Here is a 23,184-nt window from a genome sequence, read left to right as displayed (position 1 = left end):
CTTAGGTTGCTTCCATGTCTTGGTTACTGCAGATAGCGCTGCTATGAATATTAGGGTGCATTTTTCTTTTTGAATTAGAGTTTTCATCAAAAGTAGACTATTTTAAAGGTAGTTTCAGGTCCACAGCAAAACTGAACACAAGTACAGAGGCTTCCCATATACCCCCTGGTCCCACACACCTACAATCTGTCCCGTTATCAACATCCCCAACCAGACGGTACGTTTGTTACAATTGATGAACTTACACTGACTCATCATCATCACCCAGAGTCCATAGTTTACACTGGGGATCACTCTTGGTGCAGTACATTCTATGGGTTCGGACAAATGTTTGACATGTATCCACCATGATAGCATCATACCAAACAGTCTCATTGTCCTAAAAATTCTCTGAGAGCACATATTTTAATACTCTATTGTGTTGGGAGTGTAGAGCAGGGGTTGGCAAACTTCTTTTATAAAGTCAGTAAATATTTTAGGGTTAATGGGCCATACCGTCCCTGTCTCAGCTACTCAACTCTGCTATTGTTGCAAGACAGCAGCCCTAGGACTTCCCTGGTGGTGCAGTGGCGCAGTGGTTAAGAACCCCCCTGCCAATGCAGGGGACATGGGTTCGAGCCCTGGCCCGGGAAGATCCCACATGCCGCGGAGCAACTAAGCCCGGGCGCCACAACTACTGAGCCTGTGCTCTAGAGCCCACGAGCCACAACTACTGAGCCCGTGTGCTGCAACTACTGAAGCTCACGTGCCTAGAGCCCGTGCTCCGCAACAAGAGAAGCCACCACAATGAGAAGCCCGCACACCACAACGAAGAGTAGCCCCCGCTCGCGGCAACTAGAGAAAGCCTGTGCGCAGCAGCAAAGACCCAATGCAGCCAAAAATAAATAAATAAAGTAAATAAATAAATATATAAAAAGAAAGCAGCCCTAGGTGATATATAACCAAATGAGCACAGGTGTGTTTCAGTATAACTTTATTACAGATGCTAAATTTGAATTTCATATGCTTTTAACCTGTAATGAAATACTGTTTTTCTTTGGATTTCTTCCAACCATTTCAAAATGTAACAACTATGTTTGCTGGCCGTACAAAGACAAGTGGTGGGCTGTAGTTGCTGACTCCTGGTCTAAAGCTGTGTCTCCTGAATTGGTTAGAAGGACAAAATTACTTCATGGGCTATTAATAGGCATGCAGAAAAATAAGTTTGGGAACTACTACAGATTCTGTATCCTTCTTAGAGAGTCGTGGTACACATTAGCATAATAAAGGTTCTGAGAAGTCCTGCAATTGAATAACCTATGCAGCTTTTTCCCACTGTTTACTTAGTGCAGCATTTCCCATACTTGGTCATGAGAATCTTCCTACTCCTCCTCCTCCTTCTTCACCATAGGATATGTATTAACTCCTTGTAGAACTGGTATTCTGAAGAACCCAGATTGGGAAATGTTGGCCTAGAGGTCCTAAACCTGTTGAGCACAGTTTGGAAGTGGTGGGAAGAGTCCAAGGAGGGTTTTTGGAAAAGCTGGAATTTAAGTCTAAACAACTTTTTGTTTTTTTTTTTTTGTTAGGTAAGAAGTGGATTTATTTAGAGAGATACACATTCCATAGACAGAACGAGGTCCATCTTAAAAGGCTAGAACAGCCTGGGAGAAACACATTCCACAGTGTGGGCCATCTCAGAAGGTGAAGGGCCTAAACAACTTTCTTGAGTTCAACTTCAGATAGAGGGATTCTTTGGGGGAAAGCTAATATTCACTGTGCACAATAGACTCTTCATCTTTGCCTACCCACCCACTGCCCGCCCCGAGCCTTGCCCTTCCCGTCTCAGCCAATAGCACCTGCATCCAGCTGCTTGGACCCAAAACAGGATTTGTCCTCTTTCCTTTACACTCCACATCCAATTCATCAGCAGGTCTTTTCAACTCAACCTTCAAAACACATGATGAATCCAACAACTTCTCACCACCTCCACCCTCACCACCTGACCTATAATAGCTAACATCCCATCCCTCAAATATTCCTAGACCAGTGGTCTCCAGAGTAGGGAGGAAAGGAAGCCATTAAATCTTTTATTTATATTTTCTCATTTCCCATCCTTCTGTCTATTTAAAAATGTACACATTGTACATTTGCTAATGTACATAATCTATTACTAAAACAGAACATGCTGATAATTTATAAACAATATGTTTGTGTGTGTCTATGTTTATAGAGGGAGGAGTGGAGAATTTGGGTTATTTTTGCAAGCAATCCATCACACACACAGAATGAAATCCAACTCTCCTCCTGAGAACAGCTGGAAATGAGGACAATAGGAAAAGTATTTGAAGGCACTGGAGAGTTAACAGAGCAGTGAAGAATTTTAGGGCCAAGATCTGGGAGAGGAATAAAGTACAGCAATGTGAGCCAGCATTTGTGACTCCTTTCCCCCAGGTATTCTTTTTCCAGAAGAAGAAAGAAGCTGAGAAGAAGAAGAAGCTAACAGAGCTGTTGATAGACAAATGGGGATAGAAGAACAAACATTGGCATTTGGGGCCCACAAGGAACTGGAGACCCTTGACACCCCCATTCCCCCAGAGCGTTTGGTTTGGGAAAACGGCACAGGCCTTCGGTCTAGGAGTGAGGCGGTGACAAGAAATTCATTTGAAGAAATTAAGCCCAGCTTTGAATTTTTTCAATCCCGGATTGGATTAAGGAGATTAGGCATTGCTAGTGCCCACAGCTGCCTCCCATAAGTAGATGCAATTTCTCGCTGGACCAAGGAAACACCTTCCGAGATCTTGTTTTTCATACACAATGTCTGGCATTCAATCAAAATAACCTGTGCATGGGGAGACAAAACAATGATATTCAAAAAAGAGAGAATTAAGAGATAAAGGAAACATACCAACAGGGAAAATAACTATGCTTAATATATTCAAGGAAATGAATACAAAATGAGGATTTTGGTAGAAAACTAGAAACTATAAAGGAGAATCAAAAGAAAATCTTGCAAATGAAACAAAGTAACAAATTAAGACACTAAGTTTTCATTCACAGATTAGACACAGCTGAGGAGAAAATTAGTGAATTAGAGTAAGAAAAATATCTAGAAGGAAGCTCAGAAAAGAAAGCAGAAGAGAGCCAGAGACATACAATGCAGAGAAAGCTCTAACATGTATATCTGAAGTCTCAGAAGGAGAGAAGGGAGAAAATAGCAGAAGTAATATTTGAAGAGATAATGACAGAAAAAATTCCAAAATAGATATCAAATGACATATTCCAGAGGGACTCTGAGCCCTAAGCAAGATAAATAGGAAGAAAACCAAATCTAAGTGAATTACAGTAAAATGGCTGGCCACCAAAGACAAAGGGAAACCCCAAAAGAATCAGATCCAAGTTCCCTACAATGGCTGACAAAGACTGCACAACCTGGTCCCCCTGTTCAATTTCATCTCCTGCAACCCTCCACCTTGTTTATGTCACTCTAGCCTTTTATCCCCCAGTTTTATTGAGACATAATCAACATATAACATTGTATTAGTCCAAGATGTACAACATAATAATTTGATGAATGTATATATTGCTAAGTAATCACCACAATAAGTTTAGTTAACATCTATACCTCACATAGTTACAAATTTCTTTTTCTTGGGATGATAACTTTTAAGATTTAGAAGCTTTCAAATATATAGTACAGTATTGGTTAGGGTTAGGGTCGCCAAGGTGTACATTACATTCCTAGGACTTATTTATCTTATAACTGGAAATGTGTACCTTTTGACCCCCTTCACCCATCTCACCCACGCTGTACCTCTGGCAACCACCCATCTGTTCTTTATATCTATGAGTTTTTTTGATTCTACATGTAAGTGAGGTCCTACAGTATTTGTCTCTCTGACTTACTTCACTTAGCATAAAGCCCTCAAGGCCCGCCCATCCACGATGTCACAAATGGCAAGATTTCCTTCTTTTTTTTTTTAATGGCTGAATAATATTCCATTGTACATATATATATGTGTGTGTATATATCTTCACATCTTCTTTATCCACTTATCCATCAATGGACAGTCAGGATGTTTCCAAGTCTTGGCTATTGTAAAAGATACTGTACTGAACACAGGATGTAGATATCTTTTCCAGACAGTGATTTGATTTCCTTTGGATAAATACCCAAATAAATAGGATAAATAATAAATAAATAAATAAATAAGATAAATAGGATAGCTGGATCACAAGATAATTCTAATTTTTAATGTTTTGAGAAACTGCCATACTATTTTCCATAGAGCCTGCCCCAATTCATAGTCCCGTCAACAGCCACAAGGGTTCCCTCTTCCCCACATCCTCACTAGCACTTGTCTTCTCTTGTCTTTTTGATGATAGCTATCCTAACAGGTGTGAGGTCACTCCAGCCTTCTTGATTGGCTGTTCCTTGAACACAACAAGCTTGTTCCCAAGTCAGGACTTCCGTTCCCTCTGCTTAGAAAGTTTTGCTCAGATATTTGTTTGGCTTCTTGCCTCACATCACTCAGGTTTTGCTCAGACATCACCTCCTAAGAGAGGGTTTCTCCGACCACCCTAGGAATCCCTTGGCTCCCTGCGCATGGTTCTCTGTCTACTTCCGTGGTGTTATTTTTCTTCACTACCTGACGCATTATTACGCGTGTATTCATGTATTATTTGGTCCCTGTCACTGGAATGGCAACCCCATGAGGGCAGGAGTGTACTTTTTCACTCCTGTATTGAATACAGTCAGCACTTCACCCATAATTAGTCTCAATAAGTATTGTTGGATGCATGCATGAATGAAAGAATGAATGAGTGAAGGCTCGGCACTTGGTAGGTGCTGTAGGCATGTGGAAGAATTCTAAGAGCACTTCATTCTGATGAATTCATCAGGGGACACTTCCTGCAGGGTTAGGTGATCTCTTCATCAGGTGGGGTCAGTCCCCAGGTTACCAAGGAAAACAGTTCTTTTTTTTTTTTTTTTTTTAAGAATTTTGGTAGGAACTTTATAAATTTCTTTATTTATGCTGTGTTGGGTCTTCGTTTCTGTGCGAGGGCTTTCTCTAGTTGCGGCGAGCGGGGGCCACTCTTCATCGCGGTGTGCGGGCCTTTCACTATCGCGGCCTCTGTTGTTGCGGAGCACAAGCTCCAGACGCGCAGGCTCAGTAGTCGTGGCTCACGGGCCCAGTTGCTCCGCGGCATGTGGGATCTTCCCAGACCAGGGCTCGAACCCGTGTCCCCTGCATTGGCAGGCAGATTCTCAACCACCGCGCCACCAGGGAAGCCCAGGAAAACAGTTCTTTACAGGCTGTAGAAGACTCTTGCTCCCCCAGCTATAAAGGTGAAACAGTGTAACACAAATTCTCAGAGGATGTTGGGGACGAAAGGCTTCTTTTCAGAAAGCCCACATTTGCTCTGGCTGGGATTACGTCTCGTGATTTTTCAGTTTAACTTAGAAATTTACGACAGCCAATGAATCTTTTTTAAAAGATCCAGTTAATGCAGTTGAGACTTTTTTCCTGAGATAATTGAGATGAAGTTAATGCAGTTGAGACTTTTTTCCTGAGATAATTGAGATGAAGCTTGAAAGAGATTTAAAAAATTTTTTAAAGAAGGCTTTTTATTTATTGAACGGCTGAAGGCAAAATCATCTGTTGCCATAGTGATTGTCTTTGGGGAGTAAAGTGATAAAGACGCCAACAACAAGTGAATATGGCCATAAAATGTCCACCAACATCCTGCAATGTGGTGCCTTTTCTCGCTCTCTGTCTTCGGTGGCTCCCCTTGGGTAACTGAGGAGTAAATGACTCCAAGTGTTTGCTGGTGTTGCTGAATGAGTTCAGAGCCTGGGTCTCACTCAGGGTTCATGGCACGAATCTCTGATTTGTAAGATGTGAGTTTCCTGGAGACAGAGACGGGAGGCCTTGGGTGCCAAGGCCAAATTTCCTCTTGGGATGACTTTTGACCCTGTCCTTTTCCTAGGGGTCACTGACACACAATACGTCCCTATGTTGTGCTGGGTCACTTCACACCACGAATAATTAAGCAGAGCTTTGCCGCTGGAAAACCCAAGGCCAATTTGGGGTTGACATGCACCACGTTGGCCTCTAATCTATGACTCTGGTGTCCCCCACGCATGAGAATTTTCCAGGTTTCTGAGAGCTAACCTGGGAGCAGCGATGTGGGGATATGATCACATGGTTCTAGAATCGGGCTTTCTAGAATCTTCACACCAAATTGTGATTTAAAAATTAGCTGCCATGCTCTGCTTGTTGCCGCCGTCCTGTCTGCCCCTCCCTACGAAGCTCTCTTTTCATGGATATGATTGAGCTGAAACTGCAGTCTGTCACATCTCTTTTGAGCTCCCTTGTAGGTTTCAGACAGAGCCGGGTTTTGTACCGAGGATCATTTTCACTCTGCAAATAGGTGTGCAGGAGATTTGATGGCAGCGTAATGTCAGAGACACTTTAATTCCCGAGCCCTGGCTTAGGTGTATGGGGAAAATTTCCAGGCGGTGCTCTATTAGATTTTCACCCCAGTTACGCGGGGGCCGTCCCCTGAGGGGTTAGCACGGACCCTGCACTTACAGGGAGAGATTGCCAGGTGTCACTGACAGCTCTGCTCCCGGGCGTAATGACCAGCTGGCCCCAGGGCAAGAGAACTGACACTTCTGCTACTGATGGAAACCAGATGCAAATGGGACTGATGCAATTGCAGAAAAGCTCGTTAACAGGGCGGGGGCTCTGCCGAGGAGGGCACACAGGGGAAGGGCAGGCTTTGTTTTTGTTCTGTCTTTAAATGAAGACTCTTTCATCGGCACTTTGAAATGCTGACGATGACCTGCAGTTGCTTGTTCAAGAAATCACGCCAGCGATTTTTGCATGTTTGACACTTCCTTACTTGGAAGGGGACGAGCTGGCAGAATAAGAGGGTACTTTTGCTTTTGGAATGACTGTTTCATGACTTTGTGACATGGGTCCTGTGTGAACTTGGGACGCCATCAGGGGACATGTCTTACTGGACTGGAGCGTGTCCAGCCCATAGGCGGGCCCAGACCACTTTGGCAAGAAACGAAAACTGCACATTCATGTTTATTGCTTAAGTTGGAGGCTTACAAGTCTTGTTTGATTCCCCTCAAAGTTTACTTCCACTTCCTTGGCTGACTGTTTTTTCACTTCCCTAATATCTTGTTAAAACCACAGGAAAAAGAAAACATGGTTTCTTGCCAAAGGTCATCTTTCGTAGAAGCACATTTGGCTTTCAAAGGCAGCAGGATTCCTGGCCTCCATGGAGAAATGCACTGATCTGGTGAACTTTTGAGTTGAATGATCCAGGCAGAGAAAACATATAGAGGGACCTTGGGAGTCGGGAAGGGTCTGAGCATAACAAGGCAGGAAGGCCATGGGGAGGGGAGGGCGGGGGAGAGAGGATGAAATCAGGACAGATTCCAGTTGCCTTTATGTTTCCCATGATGGTGGCGGTTTAGGGAGGCGGGTCCTCTCTCTTCTCACTGCTCCAGACACTGGACCAACTGACGCACGACAGCGGGTCTTCCTTCTTTTGGGGGCATGGCCACCTCAGGGGCCAAGTCTTGACCTGACTTTGAAGAACCTCCCTTTCATAGCCCAGGACCTCTGCGGGGAGGGTGGGAGCAGCCCCAGGGCTCGTACGCATGCTCCAAGGCTTGGTGGGATCCCATCGCCTGTTCTGTGCAGCCCTCGCGATCTGCCTCAATTTACTGGCCTCCCCAGTGTCACCCCCTCCTTCCGTGGTTCCCGTGCTCCACCTAACTGGGCGCTTGGGGTGTTCTGGACGCTCCTGGTCTCTACAGCCAGCTTTTCATTGTCTGGATGCCCTCACTACCCTCCACGCCCAGCAGTGCCATCTGCGTTCATCAGGCACAGACCACAGGTCAATTCTGTGACCCCCACCTGTGTGACCGTAGCTCAGCTCTCTAGCCACCAGAGCCAGTATGGTCTACCCTCCTTCTCAGAAAGCACTTTGGAGCCAGCCTTGATCTACCTGGTGTCCAGGTGCTGCCCAGCTATCCAGAGACCAGCATGGTTTTCTTCACCTTCATCTCTTTGTACTTGGTCCAAACAAGTACAAACAACAGGTGTTTAATACATGTCAGCTGGAGGGACAAAAGGGTTACATGGTGGAATCCTCTTCCAGATTTTCAAGGGATCAAAAGAGAGTTCACCTTCAAAATAGAGTACGTGAAGGCTGTGCTCCAAAAGAAATATCTAAGAGGTTTGGCTATCATATCAGAAATAGCAGGTGACCCATATCCTAGCTGGAGAAATGATATTTTGTTAGAGAATTTTGAGTCAAAAGAAGCCTAAGATTAGAGCCTTCAGGCCATTCATCCATCCATCCATTTATCCATCCATCCACCCATTTATATCAAACCATCAATTTATCCATCCATTCATTCATTTATCCATCTATCAAATCATCCACCCAAACCTTTATTCATGTATTTATTTCCCTTCATTTTCCCCCAATAGTGATGAGAATACAAAAACATACAAGAGAAGCTTCCAGGCTTGAGAAGTTATCTAGATTTTTTTTTCTTAGAGATTTTCATGGCTATGTGATTAATACTAGGAGAAATTTCAAAACAATATTTGAAAGTAGGGGAATGGATAATGTCCACTGGTGTATCCCTTGATGAAATGTTACACGGCCATGAAAATGATGGCTGCTAAGGCCAGGCAATAATATGGGAGATTGTGTGATAGGATATTAAGTGAAAAAGTGTATATAACATTTGAAATAAATATATTCAATAAAAAAGTCTGGAAGGACGTCGACACAAATGTGAACAGCAGCTCGAGCGATGGGGTATGGGTGATTCGTCTTCTTCATTGCACTTCTGTGCATTTCCCATCTTCCCTAATGAGCTCATTCTCCCTGCATTCCCCATTCTCATTGAGCAGAATGCTTTGGCAGAAATTTCTTCCATGTCTCCTTCCTTCCTTTGGACCACTTGAATCTATATCAGTAGAGTTTATTCCATATAACAGGAAAGATATACTGTCTTTCTCTCTTTTTTTTAAAGAAATAATTGGAAAACTTTATTTGAGCCAAATTTGAGGATTATAACCCGGGAAGAGCATCTCAGAAAGCTGAGAACTGTTCCGATATGTCTTTCTGTGATTAAAAGAAAAAGAATGTGTGTGTGTATAAAATAAATACATAAAATAAAATATTATAAATACACACACACATATACATATAAACACATCTATATATATACAAATACATGTATATTCTTTTAATTTTTTTTCAGATGCTTCTGTCTGTTTCCAACCAGATTAAACCTGGGTGGGCTTTGCTGGTGGGCTCCTCTGGACCCCCTGCTGGGAGCCTGGAGAGGAGCCCAAAGGCTTCAAGTCAGTCACTTGAAAGAGCGTCATCTCATCTGTGGCCACCCTGAAGAATCAGCTCTCAAGGTCCTTCCTTTGGGAGAAATTATTAAGAGGCCCGTTTACAAGCGTTAATGTGAATGTGCCAGTTTCCTCCAAGCAAACCACACTTTCCTCAGCTGATATTAGCTTGTCGTGTTTATGTGGGCTGCACATCCTTTGCAGTTTAGTATTCGATGTCACAGTTTCCCCATGGGCACTTTTCACCGCGTGTCTCTCGAACCTCTCATTTTATCTGCTGCCGTTCCCCCGCTGGTGGTCCTGTGAAGCAGGACCCCCCCCCCACCCCCGCTCCCCCTCTTCACTTCTGAAATTCATACTGTAATGTGATAGGATGCGTTTTTGTTGGCAGCCTCTGCACAGAGTGAGATTCTGAAGGATCTAGACACGCTCCCCCAAGGGCGTTTGTATGTGGTTCCACTGCTTGGAAAAGACAGTGACTTTTCCAGGTGTGCGGTGACTTCTATGAAGCCAGATCAAACCTTAGTACCCTCCGATCTGGCCACTGAGAGCTCTGAGGGTGGCTCTGCCAGGACAGCAGGCCCCTCCAATCGCAAACTCACCCTGGGGATGCTTTCGGGTCTCCCACAGTGACCGGGCCTGGAGAGGACCCTGCTTCTTGACGGGGCCCCCTCTGCAGCCTTTCCCTGGGCTGCTTGGTGTTAATACTCAGCACTGCGCATTCCTTGCTGTTACCGAGTCCTGACTCAGGCGGGAAAGAGAGGTCAGGGTTTTACACGAGTTATCTGCCTTCATCAGAGAAAACAGAGGAATCGCCCATGGTCAGGCAGGAGGTGAAAGCCGGGCCTGCCGTGTGTGTCCGGCTTCCAGATCTTCTCCCTTCACCTCTGTGCTCATGTTTTCCTATATCTCACTCAGCTACACAGCACAAGGGACTCCCATGTCCTGAGTTCCTATACTACCAGGTTAATGTAGAGCTAAATACCAAGGAAGAGAACACGTAGAAGAAAATCACCTGTCAGAGCAGCTCTGGTGGCCCACGTGGAAGCCCCCAGCCTTTGGACGGGAGAAGCGTGTAGGGGTCTATATGAAACAGCCTCTTCCAGAGGAGAGGGAGAGCTTGGGAAAACTTCAAAAGGGGACAGATTTTTAAAAATGCAATTATTTTAAGCTCCTGAGGACTTGGTGAAAGAGGATTAGAACTTGGCCTCATTTGAAGGTCGCTGACAGCCAGTAGGACCCTGTCTGTCAGGTTCTGTGTAAAGTGACGCATACACGTATGGTGCGCCTTTGTAGGTCGTGTGATACTGGAGTTCATGGATCTCGTCCACTGAAGCTCTCTCTGACATTGTGCTCTTCATGTAGACATTATATTCTCATCTGCCGTCATACTGGGCCTGTGTATCCAGCCCTTACAGCCCTTCTGTTTCTCTGTCCTGGGCTAGGGAGGAAGTCCATGTTGCCATTCACATTGGATAATGTGGCATTTTGAGGGGTAAATTTTTTTTTTTTTTGGCCGCATCGCATGGCCTGTGGGATCCTAGTTCCTCGACCAGAGATCAAACCCGGCCCCTCGGCAGTGAGACTGCAGAGTACTAACCACGAGACCACCAGGGAATTCCTGGGGGTAAATATGTTTTTGCTACTCTGTTTTATTTTTTTTTGAAAAGCCAATATCTTTAATAGACAAAGGTGACAATGTTCATTTTCCAAAGCAAACTGCAAGCAGAAAAAAACCCCAAAAAACTAAGAAGAAACGGGATTTTCCACAGTTACCTTGATGGTTTATGCACATTTCTCAGTGAATCACATCAAACATTTACTAAAGATACAATATATGAACTTCATAGTGGAGGAATCTTGCAGAAAGCACCTGAACTAGGGAACATCAGGTGTAAAGGGACAAATGAATATCAGGTGCCTGAAGCACACAGGACACATTATCACTTCTGTGGTATTCTGGGCAAAAATACAAAATAAAATCATAATCTAAAACTCTCCTGAAAAATGTCAGTTTTATGCAAATTGCCATCCACATATACCTCCCATGTTCTCTGACTCTAATAGTGCATTTAAACAGTCTTTCTTGTCAATATAGTTGCTACTCTATTTTTGAATCAGGTTGAATCGTATAAACGAATAGATCAGAAGCCGTCCTCTTCATGTGCACAATTCATTATTCACACCGAAGCTTTCAGAAGGTTCAGGGTCCTAAAGGGGCAGAGAAAGCACAGAGGGCCACTGCTGAGCTCTCTGTTCGGTATAACTTGGAGGTTGCGAGGCTAGGGTTGGAGGTTACTGGGCAGACACACGCCTGGACCCCCATCCTGCCATCGAAGCCACGCATTGCCAGGTGCAGATGTCTCTTCAGAGACTCACTCATATTCTGAGGGCACTTTGGGAAAGAAAACAAAAGAAAACAGTGACAAACCATAGTTTCCCAAATCTCACAGCGGATGTGATTTGTCAAACAATGAAGCCAGCCTCTTATTCTTCACTTGTCATTTAATCAGACTTGAACTGACGTACTTTGAATACCAGGAAAAGGGGAACTCGTGTTCCCTGGTACTCCCCAAAGAGGAAGTGAAACAAACAAGCAGAACAATTCAATTCAAGAAAAAAAACCCCCCAAACTGCCTATAGAACTATGACTTATGCCTCAGTTAACCAGGCATCTAAAATAAGGATGGTACTCAGCACAGATTCTGAGAGGGCTTTTTAAGAATGGAATGAGGAAATGAGGTGTCACCCTGGGCTCCTGGGGTTCAGGGCTTGCCTTGGTTGTGGTGTTTGAAGATCACCCCTGCCAAACCTAGAGCCACGGTCCATGGTTGGGACACTGCCCACGGGCCACTGACGTTAAAGAAGCTGAGAAAAGTCCACTTAAGCACTGCGTGTCTTGTTTGTGGCTTCGAATGATGTCGTGACTTTGCTTATTCAGTTTAATTCAAGACAGGCAAGCTGCCATTTCTATTGTTCTCAGCTCCTTCCAAAATGGGTCGCCCTTTCCATGGGCTCCTCACCTGGACAGGCTCCCCTCACCTGGGGAAACAGGAGTTCCTAAGTATATGTTGGCCAGTTTCTACACATGGGCTACGATGTATGGGAGACAAGAAGGGGACAAGGAGAGGTGTCTCTTGGATACTTTCTTCTTCCCTTGATAACTCCTGAGTTTTTCCCAGGGTCACCAGGAAGGGCAACTACTTCACCTGTTGTCACAGTGGCAGGTAAGTTGGGTAGCATCTGCACCTGTTGGCTGCCCCATCTCGCTGAGGGTTGGAGTTGGTTGTGAGGGCGCAGACTGTAGGAATCTTTGCGAAAGATGCTGTCTGCATGGGGCCACTGGCCAGTCATCATGATGGTCTCCTGGTTACAGGCAGGGCTCAGCTGGGGCCCGCGTGTACGTGAGTGCCCGGCCAGGCTGGTGGAGGAGACGCGAGACGATAGGGATGCTGGGAAGGCGGATGAGGGACCAGGAAGCACAGCGGGCCCCTCACCCTCCTCCTCGGGGAGCCCTTCTCAACCACAGATCCAATTCAAGGGTCCCGGACCCACTTGGGAACAAACCATATCCCTATTTTCACCATCTCCAGCCTTGGACCAAATTTGGCATCTCCTTGCACTGTGGGACCAGTGCCCAGCAGCAGTGGTGGCAGGACTTCCTGCCACATTGTCCCCACGGAAACCCCAGGTAACTTCCCGCCGTGATACAGTTGCTACAGAGATGGAGAAATCGGGTTTAACCTTTACTCCTTCAAAACATCGGGCGGGCGTGTTAGACTCGCTGCCCGCCCTTGTTATCGAATGAGTTAAAGGAGCACATCTATTTTTATACCAGAAAAGTAAACACTGTTTTGATCAGACTGTGTGTGTCAGTATCACTGGCTTCCTTTGTAATCATATGTGTTTTATTTTACGTATTTGAGAACATTCTTTCGTGAAGGGGTTCAGAGGCTCCCCCAACACGGCCACCCGCGTCAGGAGCCTTGGATACAGAGGACTTTTTCCTTCCCTTTGGCCTCAGCATCCAACACTGCACTCTTCTCACGGAGACTCTGGGGTTGCTCCAGCTGGAACCTGATCCCATGCTTCACGGGGAATCAGCACCAAGCTGGGCGGAGGGTGGCATTGCCTTCCAGGCCAGGATGGCAAAGCCCCTGCGGTGGGAAGGGTCAGAGGCTCGGTCAGCATGGGGGCCAGGTGCCCAGGGAGCAGATGAAAGGCTAGCCTTGGACTTGGTGTTTCTTTGGTTTCCTCTTCAAGGCTGCGCTTCGAACTCAGACCCCTCCAATGCGGCTGGTCTTTTGACTGGTGTCGGGTTTCTAAATCCCCTCCACTGAGAGGTCCCTGGACAACCAAGGGGGTCAGTGAGATGAATGGAAGTTTTTTTTCCTTTAACTTTATTTGAAAAGAGCTATTTTGTTATGAAAGTATTAATGTTCACCGTAGAAAATAGATCAATTAAAAGGAAAAATGTCAACATTGCTTTCTGTCAAATGCTCTGCCCAGGATGTGGGGTTGATCTTTCCATCTTACCCACACTGCTTGTAACCTGCTTTTGTTCTTGCTTAGCACTGTATTGTGAACATCTTCCCACGTTAAAATGTTTTGCTATGCTACTATTCCTTCAATACGACTTACTTTGTCAATATGGAATTAATTTTTATCCCTGATGTATTTGTTCAACGTCCTGGTGTTAGCACAGTGATTTTTTTTACCATTATAAATGATGCCCACCTTGTGTCCATGAATCAGTATTTGTTTAGCTCAGGAGTAGGTCTGTTTTTTTTGGTCTCAATCTATAAAAGAGGCTTTTGTTTCTTTCTGGCAATACTGTGAGACATAGAAATTAAAATCAAAATCGAACCTTCCATTAACTGGCTGGGGTAGTTGCCCGTTCATGAACACTTTCAGCCAAAACTCACGAACTCTCTCTGCGGCCCAGGAACCAGCCAGATGCCAGGGGAGCTGCCCTCTGCTGGCTCCCCACTCCCCAGCCTGGCAGGGTAGAAGTATGGGAGCGGGCAGAGCAGGGCGGGAGGTGGTCAGCATCCAGGGGCTGGGTCTGTGAGGGAGGAAGGGGAGGGAGAGTGTGTCATCCGAGCCATGAGTCAACTTCCTAAAAAAGTGGGGTGAGGTGAGTGGTGTGTTGAGTACAGAAATTTCTAGAACCCAGGGGACCTGGGCCTGGATTTGTCTCTAATCAGCACCAGACCTTGAGTTTAATATTACCGTGCATGGCCTTTAGCTGAGCACCTACTTTTTTTTGAGTCTGGCCTGTTTTAAGGATCAAAATAGATACTTTTGGTAAGAGTGCTTGAGAACAGCTTATTTCAGTATAAAATGTGGGGAGTTTTGTTGGGATTAAAAGAGCTCTAAAATCTAGTCCCTGCTGTGAGTGAATGTACCTTTTCTTAATAAACACACAGTGTCACCCTTCCGGTTGCCACTGGAATAAGCCCCTTCTGGAGGTTTCCTTGTCCCCGAACACCTGCCAAGGAGCTGGGTCACCTCCATTTTGACCTCAGGGTACCCCTTCTTTCACTCACCCTCAACCTGGGACCAAATCCTGAAGACAAGGCCAGGGGTCTTAGGCTGAGGCACCGGGACCTGTGAACAGCCCGAACAAATCTGTTGGTTCCCGTAACTCAGGAGCCGGCCAGAGCCTGGAGGCCTTCAGTCATCCCAGAAGTCCTCCTTGGGCCCTGTTCTCCTCCGCCCTGAAAGGACCAGTGCCAGCCTCTGGGGTCTGGGCGGGTGTGTGAGCTCGGGGCCTGTCAGGGGCTGCCTTGTGTTCCCCAAAAGCTATGTTGGAATCCTAACCCCTGATACCTCAGAAGTGACGATGTGGAGACAGGGTCTTTACAGAGGTGATCAAGTTACAGTGAGGTCATTCGGGTGGCCCTAATCCAGTAGGACTGTGTCCTATTAAAAGGGGAAATTTGGACACAGACAAGCACAGGGAGGTCACGTGAAGAGGAAGACAGAAGTTGGGGTGATGCTTCTCAAGGAAAAGATTGTCAGCAAACCATCGGAAACTGGGGGAGGCCTGGAACAGATCCCCCCCTGCTAGTCTGCAGGGGGACCCAGCCCTGCCCACACCTTCACCTCGGACTTTTAGCCTCCAGAGCCTGGGTCGGTAAATTTCCATCGTTTAAAGCCCTCCGTCTGGGGGACTGTTTGGTACCCAGGCACCCGCCTGCATTGACCTCCTGGGAAACCTCACTGGCTCTGCTTTCTTGGCACTTCTGGTTTGCTTTCAGGCACCACTTGTTTGGAGCATCTCAAAATCCAAAGAAAACCCCCCACAAAAACCAACCAACCATACAGCAACAGCAAAAAGCAAAGAAATGACAACTGGATACCTTCTGGGTCCAGCTCCACCGGGGAAGTGGCTGGTGAGAGAGGCTTTCTCTCCAGCTGTTAAGGCTGCTCAACTCAGCAAAAGCTGTGGGAAATTCAGCAAGGAAAGCCTGGAACTGTCACTCTGTGTGTGTCGTGCTAATGAAGGGCCAGATCACTGGTGTCCAGCATGTGGGCACAGCCAAGCTTTGCTTTCAAAAGGCCTTGAGTTTTTGGCAGCTGCTCCTGACCCTGGCTGGACATTAGTGTCACCTTGGGGGCTTTAAAAATGTGCCCCCAACAGAACCCGACACAGACCAGTGTCATCAGAATCTCCAGGGGGCCTGGACAGCAAGATTTTACAAAGTGGATTCTGGTGCACAGCCAGGCTTGGGCGCCACTGGTCCAGGAGGTGTGGGTAGCGCGTTCTAGATCCGGCCAACAACCTGGCCTCCCCCTGACCCCCAGCCTCTCCAGGCGTCACCTTCAGTCCTGACCCGCCAGCCATTCTCAGCCTTTGCTGCACCTGACATTCACCCACGGAATCCTGTCCTGGGGCTGCTACGAGTAGCAAAGAACCACAGACTGGGTGCTCAGAACAACAGAAATGTATTCTTTCATGGTTCTGGAGGCCAGAATCAAGGTGTCTGCAGGGCTGGTTCCTTCTGGAGACTCTGAGGGAGAATCCGTCCCTGGCCTCTCCCCCAGCTCCTGGTGGTTCCCACAATCCTTGCATCCCCTGGCTTGTGGGCTCATCACTCCAATCTCTGCCTCCATCTTCACATGGCCTTCGTCCTGTGTCTCTGTGTGTCTTCTTTTCTGTCTCTTATAAGGACACTAGTCATTGGATGTAAGGCCCACCCTAATGTAGGATAATCTCATCTAGAGAGCTTTACCTTAATTACATCTGCAAAGGCCCTTATTCCCAATCAGGTCACATTCTGAGGTTCCGGGGGACATATCTTCTGGTGGGCAGCACCACTCAGCCCATGACACCTGGAGGGTTTTAAAAGTCCTGCTGTCCAGGCTCACCCCAAGTCAGTTACACCAGACCTGGGAGTTTTCAAAGTCCTGGTGATGCCAGCGTGCAGCCTTGGTTGAAAAACCCAAGGGAGTCCTGTGTTTTCAGTTGCCTTTTATACTGAAAAATCTAAACTGAGACAGGCTCAGTGGGGATCCACCTGGTGGAGGGCGTCAAGGCAATTTCTAGTCTTGCTGGGTCCTTAGTTGTAGGGTGTGTGTGTGTGTGTGTGTGTATCTTTTTTTGGTAAATGAAACATCGTGAAAGGGCAGTTGTGGGCACCCTAGCTCTGGCATCAGCTGTCATGTGTTATTTCTGGCTTTCTTATACCTGGGCAGCCTTGGCTTTGTGAGGTGATGTTTGCTGTCACTGGGCAGTGCCAGCTGCTTTGTAATCCGAATCTTTGGTGGTCACACAAGGGTTGGAACAAAGCGTTTCTTCAGTCCTCGACGATGTATTAATGGTTTTCTTAAAAGAAACCATTAAGTCGGTTTTCTTGGGTTTGTCAGCTGGGTTTCCAACCGAAGGCTTTTGACCCACAAAAGGGCCATTCAGTGCTCCCCTCTGTCTTAATTAATTGCAGGCCCTTGGACAGCGGACCCTGCGGCTCTGACAGCCCCGTTTGGTTTCCATTCCACCCGAGGGCTGCGTCCCCTCCTTGTGGGAGCCTCACTGGCCCCAGGTCCCCCGGGTGGCTCTGTCCCCACTGCCCCAGCTCAGGCCTCAGCTGGCTCCTCGTGGGGCGGAACCAGAGCAAACAGGAGCCTTGGACGTCAGCTCGGGGCTTAGTTTCCAGGGCTGGCGGCCTCAGGCTTTCAATCCTGGACCTGGCTCACTTCTAGGGAAGGGAGATGAGAACCTGGTGAAGCCCCACGTGGAGAGGGCTGGCTTGTGGGATCCACATCTCTGCCCGCCCCAGAGCACAGCCCTCGGGACAGGCTTGTGTTCGCAGCCCAGCTTTGTCATGCCAAGCTGTGGGACCTGGAGCGATTTTGTAACCTCTCTGTGCTTCCTTGAACCCCCATAATGTGGTTATGACAAGGGGTGATCGCATGTGACCCTTAGCTCCCATGCCCAGTAAATGCTCGCTATCAATGCTGGGGCCTTATTGAAGCTGTGATTCTGCCTGAGAATTTTTTTTTTTAAAGGATAATTTCAATTTATTTAAGTTTTGACCTGAAATTTAGGGAAATAGAGTATGTCAGTTATCTGCTGCTGTATAACAAACTACCACCAAATAACAACCATTTTATTTGCTTATGATTTTGTAGGTCAGCAATCGGGCTGGGGTCATTGGGCAGTTCTGCTCTTCTTGCTGGGTCACTATCGACGCTGTGATCTCCTGGTGCGTAAGCTGGGGCTGCTTGGGCTACGGAGACTCCATTGAGATGGCTTGTCTCTGCTCCCTGTGTTCTTATCCTCCAAGACGTAGCTTGGGCTTCTTCACATCACAATCTCAGAGATGTGATATATACTACAAGTTCTTTTTAAGCTTTCTCTTGTGTTACGTTTGCTAACATCCCATTGGCCAAAGCAAATCATATGGCCCAACCAGGAGTTAAATAGGAGAGGGGGCCTACGCGTGGATTTAAACCTTGGGAGGTGTAATTCGTTGGTTCCATTACTTTAACAACCCACCACAATTTACTTTGACAGAATATACTGGTCAGTTTCTGGGGGATCATCCGGCTGGTCACCAAAATCAGGAGCATCTAAGGACTTATCCCTCAAACATGTTAAAGTTCACATTTCTTGTTCCTGTTCTTGTTCATAATCTGCTTCCATCTACCTTTCTGGAGGTCAAAAGTCTAAAATCAACGTATGGGCTGGGCTGCATTTCTTCTGGAGGCTTCAAGGGGAGAATCCCTTTTCTTCCCTTTGTCAGCTTCCAGATGCGCCTTCAGTTCTTGGCTCACTGCCCCTTACATCACTCTGACCTCTTGCTGCTTCGCCCTGGAGGGCACAGTTTGGTCATCAAAGATCACGTCAGGGAAATGCCATTCTTTATCCGTGGTCTGGAAAGACTCGAAAGGGCTGCAGTCCATCACGTCCAGCAACCCCGCTCTTTCCTCCTTCTCCCAGGCACTGCAGCTTTCTTCTCTGGACGCCTTTCCAATGCCCGAGGCTCTTCCCTGAAATGCTTTCCCAGTTCTTGATTCCCAAACTCAGATGCCTCCCAGAGCAGGACACCCGCCTGGGTGGGTGCAGGAAGGGGAGACACTGGGTGTGTGAAGCCAGACTCTTCCAGGGAGAAGCAGGTCCCCTCTGGTTAACAGTTATATTAATTTATTAATAAGCTGTGAGGCTGGGGCTTGAACCCAGGTCTGTGGACGCCCAAGACCTTGCTACGTTGTCAACAGAAGCATGTGTGGGGGCTTGTGTGAAGTCCCTCGGAGCCAGGTTGACCGTGAGGCATGGTTTTCAGGGGATGGTGCTGCTTTCCTGTCTTTATAAAGGACCCAAAGCTCACCCACAGGCCTCAGGACAAATGCCCTGTTGATCTGGAACCGTCCTAAGGGTGTGTGCATGTAAATCTAGAGCTCTTCGTGCAGCAAGAGTGACATAGATCTCTTGCCTTTCGTGATGAGGATTTTACTGTCATCAGCAGATCTTTACTGAGCACCTAGGCAATGACTTTCTTGGGTGCTGAACAATTCGAGGGAAGGGAAAAAAAAACCAATATATGAATATCGGGCCTGCTCTCACAGACTGGTATTTTCAGTGGGGAAATAAAACAGAAGTCCAAGAGCCCCAGAAGTGCCAAATGCTGAGGGCAACTGAGTCTCCATGAGTGGAGAGTGGACAGGTCAGTGAGGGCTGGAAAGGGCCAGAGAAGATTCGTGGATGAGGAGAGCTTGAGCGGGGCTTCAGAGCACAAGGGGCAGGTGGGTGCGGGATGGGGGGGGTGGTGGCAAAGGCTGGAAGGCCCCATGTGTCACGTGATTCCCAGGGGCTGAGCAGAATTGCAACAGGAATGCAAAGTCCAAGTCAATTCAATGGGGACCACATAGGGTTCCCTGTTTTGTTCAGAGCTATCCCTAGAACTGGCCCTGAGTGTGCATTTGGGAGCTGGGGATATTTGTTCTATTCTTCAAACAAGTAGAGAAAGCACATTCCACACTAGACTTTGCACTCCTGGGACTCTGGAAGTGCATAAGGCTCTGGTCAGGTTTTAGGGCCGATTTGGTGCAAGACAGACCAAACCAGAACCTTCGAGAGGTTGCCACAGCAGTAGGCAGGCGTCTCTCTCCCCTCACAGCAGTGTCTCTCCTGCAGACACAGCTGCCCTGGGAGCTGGGAGGCGCAGACAGCCCCCTCTGGAGCAGCCAAGACTGGGACACGTCCATGCCCTTGGGAGCTCACAGTCTCCCCTGAGATTCTCACACTTCCGCTGCATCAGAATCACCTGGAGGGTGGGGCCCCACCCCCAGAGTTTCTGATTCAGCCGGTCTGGGGCAGGGCCTGAGAACCTGCATGTCTAACAAGTTCCCAGGGGATGCTGATGCTGCTTGTCTGGGGGCCACACTTTGAGAACCACACGTCTAAGATGGGGTCCCAAACTCTGCATGCCTGAGAGTCATCTGGGCCTAGTTTCTGGAGATTTCGACTTCAGTAAGTCTGTCATGTATTGGGGTAGATGCAAGCATTTTTGACCATGTCCCTGGGGATCCTGATATTTGTGAGCCACCGGCATATGGACGGGGGTGCTTGTTGCTGCAGCTCCCCAGGTCCTGCCACTGGAGAGCTGGATTCTGGAGCTCTGGGGCTGGGTCCAAACCTGCATTTTAAAAAAATTTATTTAAATTTATTTTTATATTTTTTAACATCTTTATTGGAGTATAATTGCTTTACAATGGCGTGTTAGTTTCTGCTGTATAACAAAGTGAATCAGCTATACGTATACATACATCCCCATATCTCCTCCCTCTTGCGTCTCCCTCCCACCCTTCTAGGTGGACACAAAGCACCAAGCTGATCTCCCTGTGCTATGTGGCTGCTTCCCACTAGCTATCTATTTTACATTTTAACCCATTCTTTTTTTTTTTTTTTTTTGTCTTACTGGAGAGTCGTTTCTTATTTTTTATTTATTTATTTATTTTTAACATCTTTATTGGAGTATAATTGCTTTACAGTGGTGTGTTAATTTCTGCTGTATAACAAAGTGAATCAGCTATATGTATGCATATATCCCCATATCTCCTCCCTCTTGCGTCTCCCTCCCACCCTCCCTACCCTACCCCTCTAGGTCAAACCTGCATCTTTAACAAGCACGCCTGTGCCTCTTACAAAGGGCCAGATGACACTGGCCAGGTGGGGGAGAAGGAGTGGGAGTGGGAGCTCCTACTTCACCAGGGAGGAAGCATCTGTTGTCCCTTTGTCAAGCCTTGGTTGTCTCCCACCTCCCACTGCCAGTTCCCCTGCCCCCTGCCCAACGGCAGCAGTGCAGCCACTAGTGTGGGTCCAGGAAGTGCCCATTGTCCATCCTGTTATGCTTGGCACTTAGTAAGCTGCCCACACCCTTTGGTATTCTCAACTGTGGAAATGCCCAGCAGCTGTGAGGAAAATTTCGACCTGGCTGAAGCTCATCAGGGCTGGATCCTGGACCTCCCAGCGTTCCCTGCCCCCCAACTTCAGTTGCTGTTGACTGTTTCCTCGCTAAGAGGCTCAACGAGCCCGTTTGCAGCATTTTGAATCCTTACCTCCAAACTGCAAGAAAACAGAGATGCTATCCAATGGCTGATGATATGCAGATGCTCATGCACATATGTGCTCCTGGCTTCCCTCTCATCTTTCCTGTGCAAGGCTTATGCAACCTGCCGGATTGAGTCACCTCCCCACCCCCCGTGCCCCACCCCAGCACTCAGGAGATTGAAGGATGCTAAACGTGGGTGCTTGCAAAACTGTGCAGTTTAAACAGGATCTGGTTTCCTAAGCAAAATGTTCCAGCTCCACCCCATGCAATCCTGTGACTAGTACTTCAGGGAGATTCCTCCAAGGAAGTCCCGGAGACTGAAGGGAGATTTAAGAGGTCAGAGGGCAGGGTAAGAGGGCAAAGGGCAGTTTTGCTGCTGCCAGACTCTATTTGGGGGCAATCAACGACTGTAGATCACAGAGGAAGGGTAATCCAGATTCATGCAGAAAGCTGACGCCTGTGTGCGTGCGTTCTCTCTCCCCTCTGCAGAACCAACGGGGGTGGGGGTGGGAGGAGAGCTCAGGCCAGGGAACAGGCGCCAACCTGTCTCCCCCATACGCGAGTGGAGTCCCTCAGTTTCTACATCTGTAAAACGAGAGGAAATTGTCTTTCCGACTCCTGGAAGAGCGCCGTCTGAGGGGATCGCTGTACTTGAGGTTGCTTCCTGGGAGGGTTACCATCACTAGGCTGCCAGCTGGGCCCTCCCCAGAGACAGCGGCTGGGAGCAGGCACCCCCCCCGCCTCAGGTGTCGGATTTTAATGGGGAACCCATCTGGAGAAGCCCGAGGAGTCTAAGGACAGCAGTGGGTCAGGAAATCAAAATGCTTTCTGACCTTTTAGGTGTACTTTTACGAATATCCTGGAGGAAGTGGGCGACTGGCCGGGTGCTTCCCTCGTTGTTATTTTCATCGATTCTATTTGTCACTGCCTGGCTTTCATGGCATCCTCAAGGGCACCCGAACGGAAGACGGGGAGACAGCACCATGCTTTGAGAAACCAAGGGACTCCCAGGCCAATAAACAAGGGCATACTTGTCCTAACGGACCTTGTCACGTGGCGTCGCATCCACCTAAGTTCAGGCGGAGGGGCGGGCAAAGGCAGGTGTGCTGGGAGGCCGGGCTGCAGGGCGGCCGCACAGAGCGCATGCGCGGCGCAGGCAGGCGTGAGGGATGCCCGGGCGGAGGGCGGCCAGCGCCAGGTGCAGGGCTTAGGTCCACGCAGACCGAGGCGTGGGGCTTCGCTCCACCACTGGCACATGGATTGAGTGATGCTGGGCAAGACACAAATGTACTTCTTTGTTTCAATTTCTTTCTTTTTTTTTTTAACTTATATAACTGTGCCTTGATTTTTTTTTTAATTAATTAATTAATTAATTTATTTTTGGCTGTGCCGGGTCCCCGCTTCTGCGCGAGGGCTCTCCCCAGTCGCGGCGAGCGGGGGCCACTCTTCATCGCGGTGCGCGGGCCTCTCACCATCGCAGCCTCTCCCGTTGCGGAGCACAGGCTCCAGACGCGCAGGCTCAGCAGTTGTGGCTCACGGGCCCAGTTGCTCCGCGGCATGTGGGATCCTCCCAGACCAGGGCTCGAACCCGTGTCCCCTGCATTGGCAGGCAGATTCTCAACCACTGCGCCACCAGGGAAGCCCTGTTTCAATTTCTTTATTTAAAAAATGGCAAAATCTCCAAACTGACAGCCTTGCAGTTACGGGGTTCTAGTGCTATGGCTCGCATACTGTCTGTAAACTGTTAG

At 47.7% G+C, this 23,184-nt stretch overlaps 1 long non-coding RNA gene across 1 annotated transcript in view; it reads left to right on the top strand.

Annotated features, from left to right (window-relative positions):
* The window catches only part of LOC309659296, a 54,080-nt gene extending 32,217 nt beyond the window's left edge, over positions 1 to 21,863 (top strand). Inside the window, exons 3-4 of the long non-coding RNA XR_014262722.1 lie at positions 9,284 to 12,607; positions 12,974 to 21,863. This is a non-coding gene — a long non-coding RNA (uncharacterized lncRNA). The remainder of the gene's footprint in view (positions 1 to 9,283; positions 12,608 to 12,973) is intronic.
* Positions 21,864 to 23,184: the final 1,321 nt, after the last annotated feature.

Source organism: Balaenoptera physalus (assembly GCF_965194825.1).
Source record: "Balaenoptera physalus genome assembly, chromosome: 4".
NCBI lineage: Eukaryota > Metazoa > Chordata > Mammalia > Artiodactyla > Balaenopteridae > Balaenoptera > Balaenoptera physalus.
The sequence above is the reverse complement of the archived record's forward strand: the minus strand, read 5'-3'. Positions and strand labels throughout refer to the sequence as shown.